The sequence below is a fragment of the Condylostylus longicornis genome, unplaced genomic scaffold (genome assembly GCF_029603195.1).
Source record: "Condylostylus longicornis isolate FDR11 unplaced genomic scaffold, ASM2960319v2 ptg000013l, whole genome shotgun sequence".
Lineage (NCBI taxonomy): Eukaryota > Metazoa > Arthropoda > Insecta > Diptera > Dolichopodidae > Condylostylus > Condylostylus longicornis.
Window position 1 is genome coordinate 16,813,246 of NW_026577982.1, and position 18,560 is coordinate 16,831,805.

The 18,560-nt window shown below is 25.3% G+C and overlaps 1 protein-coding gene and 1 long non-coding RNA gene across 8 annotated transcripts in view; one reads left to right on the forward strand and one right to left on the reverse strand.

The window, feature by feature from the left end:
* LOC129605632 (titin) overlaps nt 1–18,560 on the forward strand; it is a 106,067-nt gene that overhangs the window by 20,087 nt on the left and 67,420 nt on the right. Inside the window, exons 1-2 of one of the 7 annotated variants that reach the window (XM_055515517.1) lie at nt 2,603–2,789; nt 3,334–3,672. The exons of the other annotated variants lie outside the window; for them this stretch is intronic. The gene's annotated coding sequence lies outside the window, so the exon portion shown is untranslated. Of the gene's footprint in view, nt 1–2,602; nt 2,790–3,333; nt 3,673–18,560 lie in introns of those variants that run through there. 7 annotated transcript variants of the gene reach the window in all.
* LOC129605634 (uncharacterized) lies at nt 2,489–18,150 on the reverse strand. The gene is made up of 3 exons (XR_008696730.1): nt 17,952–18,150; nt 6,286–6,502; nt 2,489–2,604 (listed from the first exon to the last, which is right to left on the reverse strand). It is a non-coding gene; the product is annotated as an uncharacterized LOC129605634 (long non-coding RNA).

Below are 18,560 nucleotides of genomic sequence, written 5' to 3' on the forward strand. Positions count from 1 at the left end.
CTTGAATAACAAACTGAACACTCATTTACAATTATTTTAATTTATTACTTTTACAATTACTCAATTTACAAAATTGTCATACTAATTCTAAATACATATATCTATTCAAATAAGCAAGTATTATTAAAAATCTATGATATTATGTAATAAATTATGAAAACGCTGTTATACCCAAAAAAAATATTTAATAAATTTCATTTCCTTCTATGTACATACATATAGGAAATTCTAATTATCAACATTTATTAAAAAAAATGTAGTTGTACAAATTTGAACGAAAAAAAGCGACACAATATCTATAGCTAACAATTATGTCATATTTGATGATAGAACCGAAAATTATCTTTAATCGTTCCTAAATTTAATATCGTGCGAATTTTTTTCATTCACAATAATTAAGTTCCGCGCGTTTGCACTTCTAACACACACAAAAAAAAAACACTGAAAAAAAATTGACCTGTTGGAATTTTTTGCAAAAATAAAATTAAAGATCGTTGTTGATTTGGTCAGCGTAGTGGGACATACAAAATTACATTCTTTTGTATATTCTTAAGATGTTATGTCATGATTTTTTTGACAAATAAATTGGGTTACTTTTCATATTATTCGAAAAGAAGTGGATCGTTTAAAAAAACTTACGTCTGATTTAAAAAGTGACGTTGGCGGCATGGCATGTTCATCATATTTGTAAAGCAACCATTTTTCTGTTTCTCAGTACATGTATGTAGCTCTAAACCACAATAATCTACGTAATATTGAAACAATTCTCTTGTCACTCATTCAATATTGCATAAATTTAGGAGTAACATTTAAAATAAAAATTTTCAAAAAACTAAAGTACCAGTATGAATATTGAATTATGTAATTGCATTGCTAATCAACTAAGTTGAGGCATTACAAACTACTTTGGCTTTCATAAAAGTTTGATGGAAATAATGTCGAAGTAATAGGGAACTGAAAATTGAAATTTAAGTTGGCTACTACCTCCAGTTTTAAAGTCGCATTATCATATCATTCAAGTGTAACAAATGTGCAGTAAAATTTAATTTTAAGGGAAAAATTTTTAGAAGAATTTACGGATACACATTCGTGATCAATATGTCAAGTCCGGATTTGTTAAGAACGTCCTCCATTTTCGGCACAGTTATAATGAAGAAGTATTATACCTGCATTGTAATATTTACTTGGACTGTGTCACGTTTAATCCATTGCAAATACAATGCAAATACAATTTTATATGTAGTTCAATTTCTTTGCGACGCAATTCATTTTTTTTCTCTTTCTTTATTCAAAAATTGTATGTTCCTTTAATATAGTGGAAAAAACATGATTTGAGTAAATGTTATAGTTGTTGTTCTACTATCATATGAACTATATGTAGGAATAATATACTTGTATGTAGGTAAAAATCATAAACATTAAGAAGTAATACGATGCGATGCGGCTTAGCGGCTATCATTACTTTTATTATTATTATTGTATTGTGTCTGATATTTTTTTATTTTTTTTCTTGGTTCCTCGTTCGCTCGCTCCTTACTTACTACATTTTGTATTTGGTTATTTTTTCTGTTTTTTTTTTTTTTATTTGCTCGTTTGATCTTTTGCTTTACTACCTTTTAAATTTTTATTTAACTACCTATGTACATATATATGTATGTATAGTTAGGTATGCATATATGCGTACATACAAATATTATAATTCTATGTGCATAATTCAAGATTCATATAGATTTTTTTCGTATAACATGTAAAGTTTTATTCATTTTTATCTTTTTTTATGTATTGTTGCTGTTGTTAATTCATTCGTTCATTCGTTTTGTTGATTCGTTATTCATGTTCTGCTTGCTAATATATTCTGCTGTTGTGCTATTGCTATGATGGTGTTGTTCACTCGTCGATTTTGGGTTGTTTTTTTTTTATTTTCTTTTCATTTTTTTGTTTTTTCTGTAAAGTAAATGAAAATATGGGTAGAAAAAGTAGACAATAATAATATAAAAGTCTACATAATATGAAAAAAAAAGACGTAAAGTAAGTAGTAAACCAAAAGAAAGATAAAAATGAAGAAAAAAGAAACAGAAACGGAAAAAAAGTTAAAAAAGTTTGACTCATTCAACTTGTATAGTGTAGAGGGTTTCACCTCACCACCGTTATAATAGAGTCAGTCAGAATTTGGTGCTCGATCAAAGCGATCGCGTTTCAAGATCACTCTATAATTTATTTATTTTGTTTTGTTGCTCAAAAGAATTTATAAATCAAAATAAACTTTTAACTGGCTTTTCATTTCGCAAAAATTTAAAAAAAAAGTAAATAAAAGAGAAAACAACTAACATTCAAAAAATCGATTTTTAAAATCAATTCGATAAGAAAAAACTCGAAATTTACTGCAAAATAATCGAAGTTGTTGAAATATGCTAATTAAAACTAAAAAAAAATAATAAAAGATAATAAAAAATTATGATCTTTGAAAAGAAATAAAAAACACTTACTTACGCTTATACTGAAGACAATTTTTCACTTTCGCTTTTCTTTAAAAGTTTTCTTATAATTTTGCTTTTTTATCATAAACTTTTAAAAATTTTTGCATTCCCAAAAAGTTCTTTATTGCTAAAATTAAAAAAAAAGCGTTGCATTAATTGGATTGACTCCAAATTTATTTTTGTTTAAAAAAGTGGACAATTTGTTGTTGTGTTAGACTTCGAAAAAATAGTGATTCCGAGTGAAAAAAAAAACGCGGAAATGCAAAATTTCATAAAATTACAATAAGCATATAAAAACAGAAGAAAAAAAAAGTAAGAAAAAAAAAATAATAAATTTGCTGTGTTTTTAAAAAAGTGTCAAAAATAAATTTCTGTACTATCAGATAGAGGTCGCGGTGCTCTACTTTTTTTTATGGTTATTTTTTGTTGTGCGAGTTTTTGGACTGAAAACTTAAATTGTTTGTAAATTGTATTTGAAGTTTTTTTTTAGATTTTTGCAAAAAAAAAATTGAAAAAGTTAGTGTTAAAGAAATAATGAAATAAAACCGGTTTTTTCATTCGAAATTGTCAATTTTTTAATAGAGTATTAAATTGTGAGCATTTTTGCATATATTTTTTTTGTAAAGTTGTCAGTGCCTTAAAAATTTTTAATATTTTATTGCAATCATTTTAAATTTTCCTCTTTTTTTATTATTTTTTTAATTTTGAATTTTGTTTGTTTATTTGTTGAGCGCCTCCTATAAGTGCATCAACTTTTTGATTGTGGTGCGATTGCACACGGTTTAGTTTTTACATAATTCTTTTCTTCCTTTTAGTTTTTTTTTTTTATTTTTAATTTTTTTTTTGTATTTTGTAGGAAAGGGTATCATATTTTGCCTTTTTATATAGAAAGGTTAATGTTGTTACAGATGAGTCATACTTAAAGGTATTTTCATCTCGTGTGCATTCTTATCTTGTTGAATGTTGAAAATTCAAATCCGAAAATAAGAAAAAAAAATTGAGAATAATAGTTTAAAAGAAGAATTTTTTTTATTTTATTCAGTGAACGTTTCTTTTGGAAGTGAACGTTTTTTTTTTTCATAATATTACTGAGTTTATTTATTTAGTGTTATTTATGTAATAATATATACACTGACATAATTAATTTAAAAAAATTTTTGATTTCGTGTTCCTGAGGAGTTTTTATCTGAAACCGGTAAGTTTTTTATGAGATTTTTTTATTTATTTTCTGTGTTTTCAAAGAGATGAATAACTTGACAGTAATTTTTGAATATCGGTAGAATGAAAAAAATCTGCGACTGCTTAGTATACGATTGCAATAAATGCTGTCTTTAGGCAGGTCTTTATAGTCATTAAATATTAGAATGAAGAACTGAATTAAGTGCTGAATTAAGTCATATTCTCTGTGTCTATGTTTGCAATAAATGCTGTATTATTACACTATTCAGATTAAAGATTGTAATTGCTGAATTATGTATTTATATGGTATGTTCATAATAGTTATTTATGTCATAATAGTTATTTATGTCATAATAGTTATTCCGTACATATGTGCTTACGGAATAACTATGTATTACGCTTATATTCTGCAAGTGTAATTTCAAGATTGCACTAATACTTTATTCAATTCAGTGATTACAATTCTTTCAAATTGAATTGTGGATCGCTGCAATTGTGAACATTTGTGGTGCAAAATTTTAATAGCTTGTGCTAGATACATATTTGTACTTTTGTTCTATAATTTTGCAATTGTTCTTTGATTATATTTTAATTTCATATGTTTTAATTGTGCTTGTCTTTTATAAACAAAATACGGTAAACTGTGCTGCATAGAATCTTACTATAATGCTAATGAAACAAAATATGAATTCCAAAAACTATTTATGTTCGTGCCTTCTCTCTTGAGAGGTTTAAATATAATTATGTTATTGTTCTGTGATAATAGTAAAAAGATAAGTTATAAGAATTAAAGGTAAAAGGACGATGACAACTCCAATATTTGTTATGGTTGATATGGTACAAAGCATATTTAAAGTAGATAAAATTTTTTATTTAAATAAAATTTAATCGGCTCTGTTTGAATTTTTGGATATCGGTTCCTTTTTTGATGTTATTACTTTTCTTCTTTTTCTTTTCAACATGTCTTACGTTGGTTTAACAGGTTTTGATATATTCGTGATTCTATTTTGTTTTATGGTTCTTTCTTATTAAAATTGTTAAAGATATTTTGAAATAAATTTATATTTTAAGTATAATAAAGGTCGTGATTCTTCTGTCGGAATTTTGAGTGGAACTAAAACTCTGAAAATTTTAATTAAAATTATTTATAAAATTAATACTTTTTATAGCCATCAACATATTTTACATTACCCAAATGTGTCAACAAGTGTAAATAAGCTTAAAATTCGTAAAACCTGATTTTAGGGAAATTATAGTCTATTTTCAAAACAAAAAATTTAAATTCGTCATATACGACAAAGTAACACAAAAATATCTCAAAAACTGTATTAGGTGAACACCATGGAAATGGACAGTTGGATAGAGCTTCAAAAATTAGGAACAATGGCAATTCCAGTTCTATTCTCATCATTAAAATATAAATATTGACGATTCTTCATCGGGGCTTTTTTAATAATATTTAGTAGTTCAATTTATTTGAAAATTATGTAAGATTAAGAAAATGAATTCATCAAAAAAATTTTTAACCAAATAAATATTAATGTAAACAAAGTTTTGATGACTCAGAAATCATAAAAGAAATCAAAAATTCATTTTTTTTTCGATATTCTTGCAGAATTAAGCATCACATTTCATATCAGACCGTAATTCAAAAATATTTCAAAGTTATGAGAAGCTAAAAAATTGTGATTCATTCAGTTCTAAATGCGATTCTAATTATTAACTACGTATTAATGCAAATCTCTACACACAAACAATAGTAATAAAATTTTAAGTGGATCAAAAAGTCATGGAATTTTTGACGTACGTGTGCATTACTTTGTACGTTTCTTTGTTTTGTTACACGATTTAATTAGGCAGAAGTGTTCAAATTCTGGTTTTGCGTTTTTGTTTTGTATCTAACTATTTATATTAAGATTGTTGGATACAAAAATCCTGTAATAAAGACATTCTGACCTATTAATTGTAAAAAATTTCTAAGAATATGCTGCTAAGCTATCAACTAGTATAAAATTGTGCTTCTCAGGCAACTCATATAATAACTAGTTCATTCGAATGTTACAAAACTGACACACTAAACTCTAAACATTCTTGTCAAATTCAAATTTTGAAAATTTAAAAAATTTTCTTTGGTTTCCAAATCTAAATAAATGCAAAAACATTAAATTCATATTACTCATGCAATTAATTTATTATCGCCTGGTCATTCTTCTATAAATCTATAAGTATGTATTTGTTCGAAACACTGACTAAACAAAAATTTCGAATTTTGATTTCTAAATTTAAATGCCACACATTCTTAGTACTTTTTATTTTTATGAATTATGAAACCAAACACGTTCTCACAATAGAATTTTAATAGTTTTTTGTTATTGTAAATAAGTGAGTATTTAAATGAATGAGTTTAGAATTAAATAGGTTTAATGTATTTTTTCATATTTTATTTATACTTATATGTTTGTACACGGTGTGTAACCAAAATGTTATGTATATATTAGACGTTTTCCCTTTTTACATCAGGCAGATGCAGGAATGTTAAAAAAATCCGTGTTCGTTTTTATCTCGGAGAATTTCGAATTAGAAATTCGTGCTAATTTTTACGACCAAAGAACGCTCAACGTGCACTTACCCTTAACTTAGAAACGAAAAGTCTTATTGTGTGAAATATTTGAAATTCAATAGATTCGAAATTTTCAATCCCTCTATGTTAGATGAAGATATTTCACTTTTCTTCGATATGAACTACCATTTGATTCGGATTTGTTTCGGATTGTTGAGGAATTTTTTGAAATATTGTTTATTTGTATGTATAATGACCCCTGCTTCCATTTCACTCCGAGTATAAACTAAAATTACAAAAAAAAAATAAATGAATAACAATTTAGTTTAATAAGTTTTTTAAAAATGCCCTTTATTTGGAAAAACTTGCCGAGAAATTTAATTTAAATTTAATTTAAAAACATCTGCCGATTTAGTTATACAGTACTTTGGGTTTAAGTCAAATTTTTGGGTGATTGATGGATAATTTGCAACAAGTAAAAAAAAAATCTGACTCAAAATTAGGTCTTTGGGAATCAACATTTAGAAATTTGTTTTTGTACGTATAAGAACTAACTCTTAATTATAAAGAATTTAGTGATGACAGTATTTATAAGTGTATATATAAAAATGTTGTAAGCCTAAGTGGTAAAAAATCAAATAATTGTGTTGACAAGCATGGTTCATTTCAACTGAAAACCATCAGAAATAGAACAACCAAATTGATTAAATTAATTAAATTTACAAAAAAAACCAATTTGAGTTATCAACCTTGTCGTAAATCTTTCTCTCAATTTATTCAAAATCATTTTTATTTGAGGAAGGTTAGTTCTTGAGTTAAAAAAAATCAGAATACATAAATAATAATATTAAATTTGAATACTACAAAGCATTTACAAAGCAAAACAGCACTTAGTGTCGCACCAATCACTTATGCTAAATGCTTTTTTATTAGTTGTCTTGCAATATCTGTTAATCTTATGAACTATCTAAAAAAAACAACAAAAATTTAAAACATTCCTGTGAATAAATATTCTTTGGATAATTTTATAAAAAGGGGAGTTAATCGCAAATTATCTTTAATTTTTTTTTTCATGTATTTTTCAATTAATATTCATCAATGCATCACTTGTTCGGAAGAATTTATGTAAAATTATTTTGAATTCGCATACGTACATGTTAAACTTGAACCTCTGCATATAAACACTAAGACATTGTTGATAAATTTAAGAAATTTCTGAAAGTGTTTAGGAACGATTCAAGATTTTTATTTATGTACATATAGTAAAACTTTCGCTATAATTATGCTTCAGCACGAAATTTGTACATATGTGTGTATGTATAACTACATGTACCTCTTTTTTTAAACTAGTTAAAGTAAAATTTAATTACTTTGTTTTTATAGTTTGTTATATGGAAAAAAGTTGCTAGAAAGTCAATATTTTGTAAAATTTAGAGAAGATTTTCAAAAATACAAGAAAGAACAACATTTTTTTCCTTGTCCATAACTATTGTAAATTTTATGGTTAATAGTCACTATAATAGGAGTATTTACATACAATGTAATAAAAGAAAAATAATTGATTAAAATTGAATTAAATTGTAGAGTTTTTCATTATTACTTTAAAGGAGGAACGATTGTTTCAATTTTATTTTAGATAATAAGATGAATAGAAAAGGTTATCGCAATTCGAATTCCATCATTGCTTAAAACTAAATTGTGTCAAAATATATATTCCAGTTAATTTCAAGGCTGTAGATAGCAAAATAAAAAGCTATTTTGTTTTCGCCATAACTATGGTTCTTAAAAAATCTTAAAATTTCCAGTAAATATTGCGTATAGGAGAAATATCTTCAATTGTGTTTTATAATTTTCTATATTGTAGAATAATCTTGCCCTGCCAAGTACACGTCCAAAGCGAGTTTGTACAGAAACCGTTAACCGAAAAACCCTGTTAACCAGAACCAATAAATCTTCATATCTCAGTAATAAAAGATGGCAACTGAATCAAAGAAGTTATTAAAAAGACCAGTTTTAAATTTTTCTTGTGACCTGCGTTCAAACTTGATTACGCTTCCATTTTAAATTTTTATTTACAATTTCTATTAAACATTATAAAAGTTAGTCTTGACTCCTAATGCCATTACACTATTGCTTTTTATTTATACTAAATATTCATATTTGGAATTTTCATAAATCATCACCACTTTATAATACTGATAAATTCTGTGCTATTAGTCAAAAACCAAGTGAATATCGCGCGCACGAAATAGACGATTTTTTGCTCTTTTTATTATTTATGAATTCATTTTGTCGTGCTTATATCGGGCCAATTGTTTTTCCTTCATTTTCTATTCAACACTCCATAAAAGAAAAACAAAAAGAAAAAATATAAATTTATGCAAATTTTTTTTTATGAATTAATTATTGTTTATTTCTTTTGATGTCTCGCGAAAAATTATTTGTTAATCGATGATGATTTGAATGGCTTGAGAGAGATTTTTTTTCTGATTAAGATATTTGGAGAAATTCATAAATTAGAAGAAAACTATTACACACAAACACATACTTACATACCCACTAACCATATTTGTACAAGCCTAAGCATATGCAATTTTTGAGATGTGATTTTGCACTATGATTTTAACTTTTAGAATAAGCAAACAAAAATTATAAGAATTTTTTTTTAGTTGTTGAGAAATTTTTGGAATTATTATTGCGATCTAGTAAGAAACTGATTTTAATTTTCAAAGTAGCTTTACGTTTATTTGCTACCTATCGTATATTTTTAGGTTCAATGACTTTAGTAAAAAGTTGACAAGAATATTTTTCAATAAACACTTAATTTTGTTTGTTTTTGATATTTTTTATTTGATCCATGACCTTTATGAAAATGCAGTTCTTTTAGAATTAGAAATAATTTTATAATTCCGCGATACTTTAATTTAAAATACTCGGGATACTTTCATATGTTTCTTGACATTATACCTACAATAATTCTATAAATATGTATGTATTAAACCGAATCAAAACTAATAGCTGTGTAATTCAAACCACGCACAGTGTGTTTAATCGAAAATACCTATATATTAAAAAACATTCCAATCTTAACTGATTTTGAATTTTCAATCACTTAAAAATTATCTATAGCACTAAATTTTAATCTTCTTAAATTCCAAATAAGTTCAGTTCAAGTAAATTTGTTTTTTTTTTTTTTCAATCAACAATACTATTAATTCATATAATTTTAGAATTCTCACGACCACAACCGTGTACATAGTTTTTTTTCTGTAAATTAAAACTCACTTAAGCTGCCGCTTATTAATTAATAATTACATACATATTTTACGAGTCATTGGATCTTAATAAACTCACTAATATTGAAATTCAATCATAATTTTCTAATCAATTATAAAATTAGCAGAGTAGTAGCAAAATGTTTAAATTAAGAAAAAAGCGCGTATAATTTTTGTAATGAACTCTTGACCTAATTTAGGCGGATTGTTTTGCTGTTACAAGTATATAAACATTGTACATGTACATGTATAATAAGTTTTCGAAATTCAAAAGCGATCATCTCCAAAATATGTTCTTTTTGGAATTGTTTCAAAAGTATTTCTTTTGATAATTTTTATTTGAAGAGGAACGAAAAATGTCTTTTTCAAAAAATTATAAATATGAGGATTTGAGTATACATACGTGATTTTGAGTCTGGATAAGAAATTTTTAGAATCTGGATGTTTTTGCCATTCATTTAGATGACGATGCAATCCCGAGTGTAAACTCAAGAACCAATTACTTTCTAAGCATAAAATTGCGACCTAACCTAGTTAATTAATTGGTAAGTTGTTGAAATTGTAATGGATGTGGCTTTTTTTAAACGGAAAGAAGGTTTCCAGTTAAATTGTAGATTTTATCAGTTAATAAAATTGTTTGAATATTAAAATTTAAATAATTTTTATAATTTTACCAACTTTTGAATTTGCAAATTATTATTAATTTTTGGCAAGTAATCCTTAAAGTTTCATATTAGAAAAAATATAGAAGACTGAGAAAATTTAATTGAAAAAAATTATAAATCATCAATTGGAGAGTATAAGAATGCGGAAACGCTAATTTACGGTATGAAATTTGAATTTCTCCTCTGTTTTTCTGTTTGTTTGACTTTTTTTTCCTTTTGTATCAATGAAAATTTATGGTGTGAGAAAACTTTTCTTTAAATAATTTGTAAAAGTTTTAAGGAAATAAATCATTATTAAATTATTTTGATATTATTATTTTGATTTTTAGATAAGTAGAGTACTTAAGTTTTTCGAAAAACTTGATTTTATATTTTATTTATATGTTAATTAATCACCATTTTTTATGAATTGATTTTTTGTAAATTTAATTGGTTATTTTGTTTATATTTAATCGAAATGATCAGGTCAGAAGTTAGAGTTTCTCTAAAATAATTTATTTTGCCCAGTTGAAAATATGTGTGTTTGCTGCATAAATATGCTGGGTACCTTTTCTTTAATTTAAACACAATAACCAAAACATTGACTAGTATACGTTGATAGTGTTGTAAATTTTAATTGCACACTCCATAAAAATTTTTGGGCGAACTTTGGAAAAGAAATATATTATACATATATTATTTTCCCATTCTTTTTATCATAATACATATATGCTCTACTGACTGTGTTGCTTTCAAAATTTAATTTGTCATCAAAAATCACATCCAGATATCTTAATACTTTTTCTAATTTGTTATTTTCAATTTTAATAATCTAATTTTGTTTAAATATTCACGCTATTTAAACTAAAATAATCAAATCTCTTTTTATAGTGCACAGTTGTCGGTTTATTTTTAGTCCTTAAACAGTTAGGTGTCGGAATTAAAAGAATTTTGATATTTCAAATTTAATTTGCATGTGCCGCCACCAATATCTGTAAGAATTTTCAAAACATGATTCATAAAATTTATACTTAATTCGAAAAACAAATGAAAATCGGAATATAAATTTTTAGTAGTGCATTGCTATTTTATTTACGTAAAATAAAATTTAGACGAAGTTTACAAATTACTGGATATAATTTACTAATTTTACCAAAAAATTATTCAAGATCCAATTAGCATTTTAACAAAATACTTAATATATGACTTGTCGGTACAATATGCACTAAAATCAATATACGGAAATATGTAAACAGATAGCTTAGGTGTCAATACAATATTCTTATTTAATTTTAAAATTGATTGAAAGAAATTCAATATATTAAACATTGTTGATAGCCTACCGAAAAAACCGCAATTGCAGTACTTTAATCTTATATCACATAATAAGATAATCCAAATCAAAAATAAAGTTTATGTATTGGTGTACTTGCCGTGTTTACATGTTTTTAAATCTTAAATCGGGATGCTAACTCTTCTAAATGATCGCATAACATTTATAATAATGATATATATACTCATATTTTGATAATTAAGTATTATTGGATCAAGTATAGCTACCCACATTTGCTAAATTTAATCGTAACTTAATCTTAAAATTGATATTTTATACTCTATAGTAGTAGTCCTCAAACAAAAATAGTGTTTTACATTTACAGTGTCAAACCACATTTGTAATACATCAAAGTAACATTGAAAAAACAAATTGACAGTTTAAACATGGCGCTTACTGAAGTCATATTAATTACATACATATGTATATATTTGCATTTTGTTTGTGAATATTGTTAATATTTTTGGGTTGATTAAGTTTGAAGGAGACTGTTGATATTTTTTGGACAAGTTTTGTCTAGTTCGAAGATATCTGTGGGCGTAATAGTAGTGTTATCTTTATAGGTTCTAATAGTTAAGGATTTTTTTTTTAAATTCTAATATTCTTCTTCTCAGCTAGACAGTCCTTGATTGACCATTACTTCTGCCACTATCTCCTTTCAGCAATTTCTCAGCTTAGCTTGCTCATACCAATTATTAATTACCATCGTCCTTAAATCCGCCGAAACGTCGTCAATCCATCTCATTTTTTGGTCGCGCAGGTCTACGTCTACCTTCGGGGAATCTTTGGTGTATTTTTTTTTACTGTTCTTTCATCATTCATTCTTATTGCATATATGGCCCAGCCATTGCAATTTTTGCGCTTTGATAAAACGAACAATATTTCCTTTTTCTATAAGATTTTTCAGTGAATCTATCCAATTTTCAGCTGTAAATTTCTAATATTGAAGTCGAATCTACCGCACCGTCGAAACGTGTTTATTTAGAAAGGACGGCGAACGGTTTTCTCTAGTTTTTTGTTAATTTAATTCTAATTAGAATTTCATATTCTGAAAGTATGTTTTTGTAAAAAATTTCAACTGAACTTAAATAAAGCTTTAAACAAGTTACAGCTTTAAACAGTTTCCATAGGTTTCTTTCAATAATCAAAACTAATCAATAGAAAACTAATTGCGAAAAAGTTGATTCCAAGAAAAAAATAATCGAATTTGACTTAGCGGAATTATTTTTTTTTTAACAATAAATTAACAACGAAATTTAATATTTTGAAAAATTTGTGAGAAGTACCTACATATGTATAAGTAAAAAACCATCATTATCACCACCAAAACAACAAAAAGAGAAAATAGAAAAAACATTATCACCTTTCATATAATTTAAGAGCTTTTTTCTTTTTTTTTTTATTATTTTAATATGTTTTTTTTTAATATTTTAAAGCGAGAGAATTTGACGCCAGATCTATAAATAGAAAACGCAAACGCAAGATTCTTGAGACACTCTTGTCTTGTATTTTTTTTCCTTTTTTTCGCTTTCAAATTAATTTTCATTTCATCATGTTTTCGGAATGATAATTTCCTTTCGTAAACTTCTTTTAAATTGCTTTTTGCATACGTTAACGTATATTGACCATGATCAGCAAGCAAATCACTGATCTGATACATGATTCTGGCCATTGAACGCCGGTCAATACGATTTATTAAGCTCAACAGAAAAATAGAGCGATTTATATATTATGTATGTATGTACACATGTATGATTGTACATATGAATGTACTAAACTAATTTTAGTGTGTGTTGAAGATAATTTAAGATTTAAAATATGTTCTTTACCGGTATAAACATTTTTAAAGTGTGTAAGTGTTTGAGCCATCAATTTATTACGTAGATGTAAATGTTCACAGATAAGCGTAAATTGACTTTTTAGTCGAGTTTAGATATGAGTGACATTGAGAAAATTTGTGATTTTCTTTTATTATTTGGCTATTTGAGCAAAATGTTTGTTATTCTGTAAAGAAAATTAAAAAAATTTATTAATCTTTATTATTTAATTTTGCTTTTCTTCATTGTAAAGAGTAGAATATATAAAAAAGTATATAACCCAATTTGTTGGATCGGTATATTGATTATACATAATAACTTTTTCGAAAGTGTACAATTAAATAAATATGTTCTGTCAGTTTTCGGTAATTATGCTCAATCAATTTTGAGTTTATAGACAACTGTGCAAAATTTAAAAAATTAAATCCCTGAAACGCAGAATTTAAAGCACGGAATTGAACAGCTTGCAAAATTTTGGAGAGATTAATTTTTCGGAAAACTTCGTAATTTTTTTGTACATCAGCAGTTACAGGTTTCCGCTTTATTCATAATTAGAATATAAATAATTTTAAATGTGTAAATGCAACTATTTATGCAATCATTCACTATTTCTCGAATATTTAATCATAAAATGAATACAATCTTAACCCGTTCACAATGAAAATATTTAGGAATGCGATAATGAGAACACCAAATTTATTGAAACTTGTAATAATTTAGTTTTTAATCTTTTTTAATTTGGTTTTCACCAGCATTTTTATTTCGTTCGATTTGTTTTCTCTCATAATATAAATAGATTTTAACAAATAATTAAAACTCATTATCTAAATTTAAAAAAAATCGCTGTTTTTTTTATTTTGATTACTTTTAAATTGTAATAAAAAAAAATAGTAAACATTGATAAGAAATTTGTCACATGAGCTCTTTAATTTTAAACTGGAGTGTCATGAATGTAGTAATAAATGTACATGCCTACATTCATTTGTAAAAAGTTCGGTTTTGAATTTAATGCGGCGCTATATAGAATCATAAAAATGATGTCACTCTTTATACGTTAATAATAACGATTACCATGTGAAAAAAAAGAAATAAAACTGAACAAAAATTCAATTATGCAATTATCATCGTTCACCTTCACTGAATTAGGAGCTAGAGTTGTGTGTTATTATAATTTATGATAGTTTCAATGTCAATTTAATTAATATCATAAGTAAGTGAGGCTATCACTATAAAATTTTTAATTTCAAATTACCTTTATTTTTTTGAGTTTTGTTCGGAAATGCAATGAGTGAGTAAAAATGTTTTTTTTTTTTTGGTAAATAATTGATTGAGCAACCACTTTTAATCAGTTGATGTTTTGTAATTAAAATTTTGATTAGTTGTTTTCAATGTTAGTAAAAAATTAAAAGTTGGCAGTTGGTTAATAAAACACTTAAGATCGAAATTGAAAATAAAAGGTGAAACAGACTTTTAAAATAAGTCAATAGAATGTAGTGTTTAATTGCACTTCTGGCAACTGTTATTGCTTTAGTTATTATCTTATAGTTACCTTGCGATATACATATTTTTAAATATGGTATACTGATCCTGTTAGAAGAATATTTAAAAATTCATGAGAAGCTTTATACACAAGACTCCTATGACGTATTGTAAGAGCAGGTTGTCAAACATTTAATCATTATTTCTACATCATATCACTCCGACTGTTTAAGTACGCTCATGTAGAATGTAGACGTAATTTTTGGTATTTTTCTTTTTATAGCTTTCAGATTTGATGATCTTAAATTTATCACTTTTTATATTTAATTTAAATTAATTATTTAATAATCAATTCATATATATGTATAATTTTAAAACATATGTTGTAGGTATTTAGAAAAGCAAACAAACATGTTATTTAAAATAGAATCTGCTGTAAAACGCGACAATATTTATAAAAATATTTGTTTCATTATTTAAAAATTTTGATAAGATAATTAGAATATTAAACAGAAACAAAGCACATTAAGTTAGAGAAATTAAACTTTATCTTTTAAATATTTCATTTGGAATTTTTTGTTTAAATATCAAGAAAAGAACGTTAAATAGATAATTGCATAGGTATGTGTTAAATTCAAACCTTGATGGTATTTCATTAAAATAAACAAAATGAAATGAGAGTCTTGTAAAGATAACGGTTGACAAAAAGCTTAAAAAGTCAAATTGTTAAAATGTATTTGTTTGTAAGCTTGTATAATCAATTAGACCATTTAAGATTCTCCCAAGAAAAAGCAAAATAAAAAGAAATTCTAGAGTTTTCGCTACATCAAAAATATTTTACACTTATACTATTTCAAACAAATTACTGGATGCCGTGGATATTTCTTGGGTATAGTTTCTTTATCTTTAGGCAATGATATGAGCGGTTTTTCAAATTTTCCCAAAATTGTTGGAATAAGGTTGAATTTGTGCGAAAATAAATCGAATTTTTAAAATCGAATTCTAGAAATTTACACTTAAATCTTAAATTCAAGTATTACTGATAATTTTTAAGAAAATACTTTTAATACAAAATTGAACATGTAGAATATTCTTATACTCCTACAATATTTTATTGAAAAACTAATTCACATTTTAAAAACAAATTAAATCGCAATAAAATTCGTTATTGCCAATGAAAACTATTCAATTTAAAATACCTATGTGTGCCTTGAATTGACTCTTTAAAAAATTAGAAAAATTTTTATTAACTAACGTATAGAATTTTTTAATTTTTTATATTAATTTTTCCGCAATTTTCAATTATCAATAATTATGGTTTTTAAATAAGGAAATTTTTTATTTTACATTTATAAAAGTCTAGATCATCTTCCTACTCTTAAATTAATCAGTTAAGAAAATGGTTTTGTTTTGTCCAAATTAGTTATGCTAGTTATTTGGATTTCGAATATAATTCGAACACATATTGAAAAGTCTTACAATGAAATGATGACCATTTATGGTTACAAAACTTACTGCATCCCACTATAATGCCCATCGAAACTTCTAAACCGATACAAAATACATATGTCGGTGTGCTTTTACAAAAACAATGAAATAAAATAAAAGAACAAAAAAGAAAATATAATAAGCAGCCCCAAGGAAACAACAATTCATGTTTTAGAGAAAAAAAAAATCTTAACTCCCCTTAATTTTAAGTTTTTCACCTTCTTTTTGACAATAATGGAACACAACATTCAAAATCCTAAAAGCTAAAAAGAAAAAATAAAATTTTAGTTTAATAAGTAACTAATTGTCAATAAAAAAAAATTAGCAACCACATACTAATTTTAAACAAATATATTATTTCGTAATTGAAAATCACAAAAAAAAAATAAAAAACTGTAAAATAAAATTAAAAGGTTGAACAAAAAATGAACACTGCTGACATTCAAAATCATAAAAAAATTCGACATACTTTTAGAGTGGAGAAAAATAATTTCGTATTTTATTCAACAAAAAACACAGTCACACGTTTAATTACCATTAAAAGTAACCACCTACAACTGCGCGATTTCACATTCGATCCATGATCACACAAAACATATCCATACATAGTTCGATTAGAGTGACTGCTCAATTTTATTGTATAGAAAATTTTTTAAATGCGTACACACTTGCATGTTCCTACATACTATCTATGTATGTACATAAATATGTAAGTATATTTTGTGTTTGATAAAACAAAACTAAAACAAATGAAATTAATTCATGAAAATTTTTATTAACAAAAAAAAAAATACAAACAAAATAATGAAAAGAACAAAAACTAAGATCACATACAAAATAATTGCTGTTTTCGAAAGAGAATTTTAACGCTTCTACAATTCTTTTCAATTATTTGTTTTTGTGTTTTCTTGCTAAATAATCAAACCAAAAATACACAGGCACTAACTGAATACACAAAATACTTAATTATGGCTCAAGAAAATTTAAAACGAAATCTTATGAAAAACGACGACCTTCAAGTTTTAATTCATAAAAAACAAATTTTAATTTGTTCATTAAAAAAATTTAATTTTGACTTTCCTAAATGAAATACCTGTCTATTGTTAAGGAACTTTCTTTCTTTAATTTTTTATAGTTCCTTCTTATGTATTTAAAATCAGTAAAAGACTAAAAAAATCCGAGGAATTTTTTTTCATGACACACAAATCACGTTTCAAGTTCCAACAAACTTGTTTCAAGTTTTCGAACATATGTTGTAGAGCTCTTCAAAATGTTTGAATAGTTTAATTCTCATTATGTATAAAATACCGATGATTTTCGTTCAGTGAACATAAGGATCTGTAGTAAGATCTGAAGATATGAAAAGTAGGCAGAAAAACGGATATGATTAAATGGAATTAGAATTCAATTATGAGCAAGAATTAATTGCTTACTTTATGGAATTGGAAATGCTTGCTACTTCGTGTTAGACATGTCAAGTAAAAATTCTAAATAAAATTTAATAATATTTTAATTACACAAGTTTGAGTCGACAAAATCAAAGAACTAAATATTTTCCTCAAAATTTCGCGATATAAACACTTTAAGCGTGAAAATTAAATCTAATAGTAACTTTTCAACAATTAAACCTAAAAAGAAAAAATTAAAGATCAAATTAAATTATGTTAGATAAATTGAAAAAAATACTGCACTTACTTACCCACTTTCTCCTACATGTTATATTTTTATCATTTTTAGAAAGATTTCACGTCAGAGCGTTCAAATATTTCCTTTTCCAAAAGTAGTAACTTTCAAAAATTATAGACGAATATTAAAATAAATTCTATTTTAATAGAATTTATGGTCGTGTGTCTCGAAATTTTTCTATTTAATAATATTACGCTATTGGAAGATTCAGCCGATTATTTGAGAAAACATCCGAAAGTCGAATTGAAGAAATTATTAATGTTTTTGGAAAAATGAATGAAGCATTCATTCTGTTAAATAAACACTTGATTTAAAATAAATTAAATAATATTACCTAATGCATAGGTATCTATTCTTTTTACAAATCTGGTAACACTGTGAAATAAAAATAAATTAAAATTATTCCACTATTTTTATGTTTTGTGAGCAAACACCGTAAAAAAATTTCTAAATTTAAAATTTCGAAAAAACAAAAATACACAAACACTCAACACAATAGGTATCGGATGCATTTTTTTCAGTTGTCAAATAACTGCAATCATTTTTATTACTGTAATTTTCTTACTAATGTTTTCTCAGTAATTTCTTCGTAGTCATTTGATTCAGTGACGTAATTTTTTTT